Source organism: Myotis lucifugus, unplaced genomic scaffold (assembly GCF_000147115.1).
Source record: "Myotis lucifugus unplaced genomic scaffold, Myoluc2.0 scaffold_17, whole genome shotgun sequence".
Classification (NCBI taxonomy): Eukaryota; Metazoa; Chordata; class Mammalia; order Chiroptera; family Vespertilionidae; genus Myotis; species Myotis lucifugus.
The window spans coordinates 10,194,754-10,205,877 of record NW_005871065.1 but is presented as its reverse complement, the minus strand read 5'-3'; the positions used below and the strand labels follow the sequence as shown (position 1 = coordinate 10,205,877).

Here is an 11,124-nt window from a genome sequence, read left to right as displayed (position 1 = left end):
TCTCAGGGCGCTGCTTTACGGCCGCCGCCCCGCCCCTGTCGTACTGCAGCGTCCGCGGCGCGGTCTGCCCCCGTCGCGCCTGGAACCTGGAGTCCGGCTTTTGGAGGAGGAGGGGGGAGTGTGAGCATGTGATCTTCTGTTGAGAGTTCGATCCTTGAGGTCGGACTTTTAACCTACGTCCTCTTGCGCCCCCACTAAATACGCTGTCGTTAGGGAATCTTTGAGTTTTTGGAGGGAGTCTTCTCTGAGCTCATACTGGAGCCCGGAATAAAATAACGCTCTTCTAAATGATTAGCTTTGAGCTTGGGTCATCGCATATGGTAAGATAAGAAAATAAAACTGAATATGTGCAAATAGGTACGGACAATTGTATGTTTTTAATATTTTTGGTCATTTTTACATGTTTTTAATGTTGTTTTTTAATTTAAATGAAAGATTAGGGTCCGGCTATTAAATGCCTGACTAATACCAGCCTGTGAGCAAGATTCAAACGAAGCGTCCTCTTCCGTATGCATCTCCATGGCTTTGACTGAGACACGGGGATACTGGCTTCACTTACTGTTAACAATGATAGGAGCATGCCGAGGCTTGGTAAGTAAATGTAGAGCACTGTGTTAAATTGGTCTTATTCGATTATCTGACTACACAACCATTGGTAAATGTCACAGGATTCCAGGGCAGGAGGGATAGAGAAACGGAGACGGCACAGTTAAAACAAGGCCAGACAGTGTGGGCAATTTGCAGCAATTTATAACTAACAAGCCATTATTTTCCCCAGCCAAGGACACTTGAGAGCAAATGGTTAAAAACCTCCCTAACAAGAGAATGCAGAAAGGGAGGGGGAAAGGAGAAAAGAAAAAAGGGCAGTTTTACTCCCTCAGCAGAGAAGCCAGCAGTCTCAGGCTTGGCAAGATAAAGTTGCCAGGTGCTTCTCCCGAATTCTGGGAGGCCACAACAAAGTAAAAAGGGACCTTGAGAATTAATCTGTACCAAAGTATTCAGCAAAGGAATATTGAAACCTATATCCCTGAAAAAGCAGTAACCTAACAGATAGACAAGAGGGTATATAACGCCTCTGACCCCCACCCAACTCGCTCTTCAAATTAGCTGAGAGCCTATCAGTGCTTCATAAACCAGGCGTATAGGTTTGCTTGCATTGCTTTCTCAATAAAGGTGCATGCTTTAATAAACTGGTTTTTCACAACACAGCCAAGATCTCTCGTATAAATTCACTTATATGAGAAGGCAAGGATTGAGATTGGGAACAGCCTTCTCCCACTGACTCAGGGCTATCTGGTAACACCTCTCTGGTGTCAGTGAGAGGTGCCTCAAGTCTAATAGTAAAGGTAGGTGCTAATACCCTTTAAGGCTTGGAAAGGTTGGTTGGGTAGCTTGACCAAAGCCTCACAACCATCAGCAGAGCCAGAATTGAAAAGTCCACTGCCTCCTATTATAAAACTAGTATTTTTTATAATATAAAAATTGAATATATGCAGCACAAAATTCCTAACATTTTTACTTTAAAAATGTCAGCTTCTCAATGTTTGTCTTAGGTAAGGGTTGTTAACGTAAAAAAACCATTGAAACCTGTAAAGAATTTTTGTGAGTTTATTTGAGCCAAACTGTCGACATATGCCGGGAAGCAGAACCTCAACGAATTGAGATAGTGCTCCCGAGAATGGCGGGGTTACAATTGTATTTATACATTCCAATCAAAGGAGGGACATAGGTGAGTTACATGAAATTCATTGGTGATAGATTAAGGAGGAGGGATAAGGCAAAGCGGGGAAACCTCTGGGATAGGACAAAAGGTAAAATGATGGACACATACTTAGGTGGGTGCAGGAACAATTAACATGATGATGAAGGAATTTGTGGTATCTGTCCTGGGACCCAGCACACCTGGCTGTGCCCCAGGGGCTCCATAAAAAGGGAAGTCACAAGTTACCCAGACATCCCAAGGATATGTTATCTTAGATGCAAAAAGACAGATATGCTCAGTTACGGTAAAGGTTGACCTTATCAGTGAAGATATCGGCTTAGGACGTAACTGCCCACCATAACTGCTTTTAGTTAAGGTTTAATTTCAGACCATCCTTTGTGGTTACTTTAGGTCTCCGAGTCTGCAAAACTGCCATGCAGGCCTCTCCTGAGCTTGTCAGGTCAGCATGTGGCCCCCTTTCATCCACAGGGTAATACAGAAGACCACCTTTTTCTTCTTTTTTGTTGTTCTTTTTATATTTCACCGTCTTCTGGGGAGTTTTTCCTGCTGATCCCTATTAGTGATCACAAATAGTAAAAGTGAGAAATAAATTTTTGGAGGGCAGTGTTGACAGAAGAAACATCCAAACCTATAGAGAATTTGTATAAGTTTGAGCCAAACTGATGACTATTGCCAGGAAGCAAAATTTCAAGGGGTTGAGAAAATGCTCAGAGAATGGCAGTTTTACAGCTTATTTTATACATTAGACTCAAAGGAAGAAACATGAGGGTTACATAAAATTTATTGGTGGTAGATTAGGGAGGCAGGAGAAAGCTAAGTGCGGGGGGGGGGGGGGATCTCTGACTTTGGATAAAGAGTAAAATGCAGAGATACATACTTCTTTTACATTGATGGATAGTTAACAATTTTTACGCTAATTTACAGCACGTAGACAAGGTATTCCGGGAACAAGATAACAATGAAGGATTCTGTGGTCTTGGGCTCTGGTGTGTGGGTGTGCCCTGAGGCATCTTGAAAACATTTCTCTGAATTCCAAGGGTATGTTATCTTAGATGCAAAAGGATAATAAAATAGACAGGCTTTTTAAGGTAAAGACTGGCCTTTGTCAAGGCCAGGATTGTACCTTCAACCTGGGTATGGGCCCTGTCTGGGAATTGAATCTGAGACCCTTCGGTGCATGAGACAACACTCCAACCAACTGAGCCTAACTGGCTGGGGCTAATTGTTTTATCAGTTTTTGACATTTATTCATTTATCTTATGATAGATGAAGATTTAGATAATTTGAACTATTTATTCCAGGATTTTAGTTCTCTCATGGTAAACAATGCAATTTAAATAATGTAAGTACTTTAAATATCCATTTATAGCAATGGTTATCAACCTTCCTAATGCCGCGACCCTTTAATACATTCCTCATGTTGTGGTGACCCCCAATTTCATTGTTACAAATAGAACATAATTAAAGCATAGTGATTAATCACAAAAACAATATGTAATTATATATGTGTTTTCTGATGGTCTTGTTATGCCCAGATTTCAGGATCCCCAAGAAACCACATCAGGGAGCCAGCCATGTCCGATGCAAAAGCATAAGAGTCTGTATTTCAAGCTAGCTTGAGCTCCCCGTCCACCACACTCAGCGACACAACAGCAAGCCAAGTGGCCGAGAGAGAAAACTCTGTATGGAGATGGGTTTTATAGGGGGTTGGAGTAAGGGGAGGAGAAAGGACTGTGCTCTGCCGATTGGCCAGGCACAAGTCGGTGTCTTGTTCCTGGGTGTGGCTAACAGAGTCTTAGACTTCCGGGAAGAAGCTCCTTGCCAAGCACGTGGCCAAGGTAAGATGGAGGGCGTAGCCCTTACCCTGGGGCAAGATGGAGGGCCTAGCCCTCGCCCTTTCAGTCTTAGGCGACCCCTGTGAAAGGGTCGTTCGACTCCCAAAGGGGTCGCGACCCACAGGTTGAGAACCGCTGATTTATAGGGCTTTTCAACTTTGTTTCAATTTTTTTTATTTTTCCATCACCACTTAACGTCTATGCACTCTTCCACCTCCACCCGTCCCCCCCAATCACCACACTGTTGTCCATGTCAAATCATACAAACTATAATGTCTGACCACAATGGAATTAAATTTAAAAAGAATAACAGGAAGATATCTGAAAAATCCCCATATACATGGGATCTAAACATATTACTAAATAACTCATGGATCAAACAAGAAATCAAGAAATTTTAAAATATTTTGAACAGAATAAAAATGAAAGCATGACATATCAAAATTTGTGGCATGGAGCTAAATAGGTCTTAGAGGGAAATTTATAGCATAAACACTCATATTGGGGGGGAAAGAGAAAAATCTCAAATCAATGGTTAAAGCTAAGAAGCTAGAAAAAGAACAAAATAAATCCAAATAAGCAGAAAAAGGAGAAAGATGACAAATCAATGAAAATAACAAAAAAGAGAAAATCTATTAAAAAAAAATGTTTGGTTTGAGGTCAAGGTAAATGATAAAGCTCAAGCAAGGCCAACCAGGATAAAAAAAGAAAAAACAAACTGCTAATATCAGGAAAGAGAGGAAGCATCACTATAGATCCTTCAAACATTGAAAGAGATGTGCGAATATAGTGGACACATTTATGCCAATAAATTCAGCAACTTCAATAAAATAAGCAAATTCTTTGAAAGCCACAAACTATCCTAGCTGATTCAAGAAGCAAGAGACAGGACTTCTGGAATGGTGGTGTAAGGATTTGGCAGAACATTCCACCAATGAAACAATCACTTCAGTGGTAAAAATCTTTTTTGATATTTAATTTCTTTGTAAATTGTTCTGACATAGAGCAAATGAAGAAACATTTATTCAAGAAAACCTAATAAGTCTTGGTAAGAACAGCAAGAGTCTGTGCCAGTTGAGCCATGTCCCACTCCTAACACCACCAGCCCTCCCCCAGCTTGGAAAGATAGAACTCTACTTTTGGCAGCTATGAACAAGAAGATGGGATTTCTTCCCTCCTCTTAGCTCCCAGACTAGGGTGACAGTTTTTCCCTGGGAGAGTAGGCTACTGGCATCTCTAATACTCTCAGCTTTGGGTTACAGAAGCTCTATTCCAGGCAAGTTCAGCCAAAAGAGCTGAAGCCCTTTTACTCCAATTCGCCCTTACTCTTAGAGTGGAAGCTATACCATGGCTGGTGCCAGGTGGGAAATATTGGGCCCGGAGAGCCCATGCCCCAGCTTGCTCATAGGATGCAGGTTTCATGCCAAGAAGGATGTATGGGCTGAATTGTGTCCTGCAAAATTCGTATGTTGAAATCTTAACTCCCAGTACCTCATGATGTAATTGTATTTGGAGAAAGTGTCTTTCATAAGGTAAGTTAAAATGGGGGCACTAGGGTGGGCCATAATGCACAATTACTCATGTCCTGATAAGAAAATGATATTTGAACAAAAACCTGGATAAAGGAAAGACATTGTGAAAACACAGGAAGAAGATAGTCATCCACAAGCCAAGACGAAAGGCCTCAGAAGAAACCAACCCTGCCAACACCCTGTTCTCAGACTTCTCACTGTCAGAATCGTGGGAAAAATAATTTATGTTGTTTAAGCCACCCAGTCTGTGGTATTTTGTTATGGCAGCCCTAGAAAACAAATACAGATTTTGGTACCAGGAAGTAGGGTGTTGCTGTAAAAAATTCCTGAAATTGCAGAACTGGGTAATGAATTAGAAAAAGAAACCAAAACTAAAGTTTAGAAAATTCTCAGCATATCCATATTGCAAAAATTTGAGAAAGCATGTTCTGGAAAGAACATCAAGGCTGGATAATCATTCACAAGGGGAGCCCAACAATAAATTTGAACTGAAAGATGGAAGAATCAGAAAATAGTAAATGTAGATTGATAGAGATTATGAAATATGGGGAATGGAGAGGAAAAAGAATGAATAAATCTGAACAGAGCCTTAGAGAGTTGAGGGACGCCATTAGGCACGAAAACATATGTGTAATGGAAGTAACAGAAGGAGAGGAGGGAAAAAAGCAGAGAACTATTGACTACATACTGACTGAAAACTTCTGAAATATGATGAAATCATTACATATACAAGAAGTTTCATAAAATCTAAGTGGGATAAATTAAAGGAAGTCTACACCCAGACACATCAAAATCAAGTATTGAAAGCTCAAGGTTTATATCAAAAGGAATTAAAAGCAGGGACTCAATAATTGTATGCCAGTGTTCATTGCAGCATTGTTCACAAAAACCAAAAGGTTGAAATAACCCAGCGTTCTCAACCTGTGGGTCGCGACCCCTTTGGCGGTCAAACGACCCTTTCAAAGAGGTTGCCTAAGACCATCCTGCATATTAGATATTTACATTATGATTCATAATAGTAGCAACATTACAGTTATGAAGTAGCAACGAAAATAATTTTATGCTTGGGTCACAACATGAGGAACTGTATTTAAAGGGCCAGAAGGTTGAGAACCACTGAAATAACCCAAGTGTCCATCAAGAGATGAATGAATAAACAAAATGTAGTGTATAATGTAGTGTATAATACAAGTGTAATCTTAAGAGGAAATGAAGATCTGCTACATGCTACAACATGGATGAATCTTGAAAACAAGCTAAATGAAATAAGCCAGATACAAAAGGACAAATATTGTATGTGTCCACTTACATGAAGTTCCTAAAATAGGGACATATATACAGACAGAAAGTAGATTAGACATTGATGTGAGACAGAAACATAATTGGTTGCTTCCCGTACGTGTCCCAACACGGGGATCAAACCCACAATCCAGGTTTGTGCCCTGACCAGGAATCGAACCAGCAACCTTTTCGCTCATAGGACAACACTTAACCTACTGAGCCACTCTGGCCAGGCAAGCCAGCACTATCCTGATACCAAAACCAGATAAAAACATTACAAGAAATAAACAAACAAACCTATAACCTAATACCCCTGGCCAACATTTGTTATCTACCTTTTTTATTATAGTCATTCTAGTAAATGTGAAGTGGTATTTCATTTAGTTTTAATTTGAATTTCAACAGTTGCTTAATATGAGCGTTTTTTTATGTTTGTTGGCCATTTGTATATCTCCTCTGGAGAAATTTCTATCTAAATCTGGGAAACCATTGTCTATTCCAAGGTCACAAAGATTTAAACCTTTGTATTATTCTTCAAAGAGTTTATAGCTTTGATCCATGTGTGTAAATTTTGTATGTGGTGTGAGAAAGCTGTCCACCTCCATTCTTTTGTGTGTGGATATCCAGTGGACAACTGATTTTTGACAAAGATTCCAAGGAAATTCAAAAGGAAATGATAATCTTTTGAATAAATGGTGATAGAAAATTGGATGACCATATGTAAACTAAAACTGGACACCCATCTCAATTATTATTTTATGCCATATGCAAATATTAGTTCAAAATGGGTCATAATAAACATCTTAAACATAAAAGCTGCCAACCTTTAAAAACAAAAAAGTAAGTGGTTTAGCCAGGGAAATTGAGTTTCCCGTATAGCAGAGGAATTACAGTTTGGAACATGCAAACTATGGCAAACCATAGGCAAGTCCAGAGAACAAAGGAGGTGAATGTGATTTTGATACAGGAGGGGAGGAAGTTGAAAGAGGGAGTTTTGAAAAGAAGTTTATTGCAGGAGAGTGAGAATTTGGGGTTGTGGCAGTTCCTCATTGGCTGAGTGGTTGTTGGGCAAAGAAAAAAATCATTGTTCTACCTTCTGGTGTATGTAAAGAAAGCTTCTTCCTGCTGGGGTGTGTTAAATTAGGTGCCATGAATGGTATGTCCATGAAATCACTCCTTTTGTGATTCCTGACTCCATTTTGAATCAAGTTTTCCTTTATTCATTTTCACACAACTGAAATGATAAATCTTTCATTTTTTTATTTACAAAAATTTTTTTTATTTTTTGTAAATTATAAATATTTTATAAGAAAGCCTAGCAGAAAGTATTAGTTATGTTGAGATAAACAAAAATTTCTTAAAGCATAAACTGAAATAAAAAATATAAACTATAAAAAGAAAAACCAATAAATTTGACTTTATTAAAATTAAAAGCTTTTGCTCTTTAAAAGCTTTAAGATAATAAAAAAAAAAGTCCAGTCACAGATGGGAAGAAAGTGTTCTCAAAATATGTATTTGACAAAGCACTCATCTGTAGAATAAATATAAGACTTTTATAACTCAATAATAATGACAGCCCACTTAAAACATAGACAGAAGATTTGATCAGATATACTAGCTTTCGCTATAGTAGCTTTCTTCATAATAGCCCCAAACTGGAAATAACTACAAAGTCCAGGAGCAGGTAAACAGGTTGACAAAATACACATAATGGAATGCTACTTAGCAATAATGAATGAACAACTGATACAACAATATGGATGAATCTCTAAACAATGATGCTGAATGAAAGAACTGCTAGAAAACACAAATGAATCTATTATGACAAAATAATCAGAGGTTTCCTAAGGATGTGTCTCTTCCCCACAGAGGAAAGAAGCAAGGATAGATAACAAAGGAGCCCAAGAAAACTTGTGTGTGTGATGTTCATTATTTTGACTGGTGATAGTTTTAGGAGTATATAGTAAAACAAAACTTATCAAATTGTATACTTTACGCTTTGCGGTTCATTGTATGTCACATACCTAAATAAAACTGCAGAAAGAGCTAAAATATATAATAATGTTTTTAAACTTCTTGTAAAGGTGTTTTTGTAATGTTTATACATATTCATCTTTGTATAATAACTCATCATATGACTGTGACACAGTGAATTTATCCATTTTCCTGTTGATGAATGTTTAGGTTGCTCTTGGTTTTTCACTTTACAAAGAGTGCTGCTGTTAATATACCTGTATGTTTCCCTGTGCACACATATGGGAGGGTTTCCAAAGTCGACCCCCAGAGTAGAGTTGTTGGGTCATAGCTACACAACCCTGCAACTTTACTAGAACTTCCCCAATTGTTCTTTCAGAGTCATTCAGTTTTGTACTCCCTTTAGCAGTGTCTGCAATTTAACCTTGTTTTGTTCTGTCCAATGTCATGTGCCTGATACTGATGAGATGATGAGACCTAGGTTCTTATCTTCTTAAAGGAAAGATTTCAATCAGGAGACAGAGTGCCCGTGACCGGCAACATGCGTCTCTCTCAAAAAAATAAAATTAATGGGAGGAAAAAAGAGACAAAGCACAATAAAGCAAGCAAGAATTTATTGGCCACAGCAAAAACACACTCGGGACAGTGATACAAGGAAGGACGTAGAAGAAACAACAGGAGAGCCTAGGCTGGGCTTCTTTGCTCACTGGACATTAGAGAAAAGGCGGCCTTGGAGACAGGTCCAGGGGTTAGCCCAGGATGAGCTGCTGCTGCCCATTGCTCCCCTGGTTGCAAGTCTCCTGGGGTCCCTCCGAGGGAAGAAGTGGGGAGGGAAAGGAATGGGGTCCTCTCCTTGGGGAGAGCACTCTCGGGGTCCTTATCTGTGTTAAGGGTATTTATCTCTCTCTTGCAGGTAGAAATTTTAAGGGCAGTTTCAAGGGAGGGTCTCAATAGAATATTCATCAGCTTTCCAGGAGTGCTCTTTCAGGGCCGTGCTCTCCAGTGATTGGTCAGTGCCAGGGCATGGGGTCATTAGTCAATGCCCTTGGTCCTGCATCAGCCAATGCGTCACTTGTCTGGTTTTGCTCCCTTTTTGGGCTAAGAGCTGAAAAACAACTGAGGCCTAGATGTTATCTTTAGGGAAGAAAAGGCCAGAGAGTTTAAACTGATGACCAAGTGATATGCTAGGGGAGGAAAGGTTACCCTGGGGTCAAGGTCTTTGTTTTTCCATTTCTGCCCCTTGCTAGGCATTCAGGTCTTTCCACTCTGGTGACCTCTGTACCTGGCCCATCGTCTTTGCGCTGCTCATGTTTGTCTAACTGTCTATAACAGGTCTAAAGTAGTAAATTGTTTTAACTTGCATTTTTTAATTATTTGGATAATTAGGTACTTCCTTTTAAGTGTTAATCACTTGAATTTCCACTTCTGGATATTACCTAAAATGTAGTGGGAAGAAAAATGGAGGAACCATCTGAATATTCTCCAGTTATTCCAATATCAGTTGCTGGAAAATTACCATTTCCCCACTGATTTGAAATGCCACCCTTAACATGTACCTGTTTATTCTGTGTGGTTATTTATTTTCTATGTATATATTTCTTTATTTTGTGCTTTAGATCTGTTTAGAAATAAATCCAAGTAACTAAGGGCATTCAGTAAATATTCTGCTTGTCCTTTCTTACATTGGTAATTTATTCTTTTAACTTTTGTAATTCTAGATGACGTTGATGGGAGGGAAAAATCTTTTTTCTCCGCTCTCTTAGGTGCAGTGACTGGGGCCCTGCAAATTAAACTGACACAAGACAGATTAATAGAAGAAAAAAGTTCACTTCAGATACATATGGGAGGCCCGCACAGAAATGACATGAAAAGCAAGTCAGACATAGACACTTATGTACCATTTCAACAAAGGGAAATACATTTACAGAGAAATGACAAGACAAAAGAAAAGGGTTTTTAGCTTCTAATTCTCCCATGTTTATAAAGTTTAGAATTATTTTATTTTATTTTATTTTTAAAATATATTTTATTGATTTTTTACAGAGAGGAAGGGAGAGAGATAGAGAGCTAGAAACATCGATGAGAGAGAAACACCGATCAGCTGCCTCCTGCACATCTCCCACCGGGGATGCGCCCGCAACCCAGGCACATGCCCCCAACCAGAATCAAACCCGGGACCCTTCAGTCCGCAGGCCGACGCTCTATCCACCGAGCCAAACCGGTTTCGGCGAGAGTCATATTAAAGGTTTGTTTTTTATATTATAAACTAATATATAATCACTATAGGAAACAAAAAAGAAAACCAACCATAATCCCACCTCTCCAAGATAAGCACTGTTCTTTTTTTGGGGAGGCCCTTATTAACTCATTTTGGGGCTCTAGTTGACAACCCATCCTCACAAAACTACATCTCTAGCTTCAAACATTCCAACTGTGTTCTGGATGGCTCTCCAGTGAGCTCACTGAGTCTCCCAGTCTAGAGCTCTACCAACACCAGGGCTGGATTCCAGCCCATTTTGGGCCCAAGTGCTGAAATGATTATGGTACCCATTCTTGTGGGCAATTAGATGCCGTTTTTGAAATATCAGTATTTTCCAAATATTTGTTTTTTAATTTTTGTTTTGTTTTTCTTAATGTTTTTGGAGTATTTATTGTGTGTAGTCAGCTCTTAGCTATCTAGTCCTTCAAATGTCTATCCCATTAGTCATCCAGTCTGTGCCTCTCAAATCTGTCTGCTAGTCTCCACTGATCTTGTTACATTTGAGGCCCTTGGTGTCAC

General features: G+C 39.4%; 1 long non-coding RNA gene across 2 annotated transcripts in view; it reads right to left on the bottom strand.

The window, feature by feature from the left end:
• Positions 1 to 2,106: 2,106 nt before the first annotated feature.
• The window catches only part of LOC106696479, a 43,253-nt gene continuing 34,235 nt past the window's right edge, over positions 2,107 to 11,124 (bottom strand). For both annotated transcript variants that reach the window (XR_001347426.2, XR_002828357.1), the window contains exon 4: positions 2,107 to 2,276. This is a non-coding gene — a long non-coding RNA (uncharacterized LOC106696479). The remainder of the gene's footprint in view (positions 2,277 to 11,124) is intronic.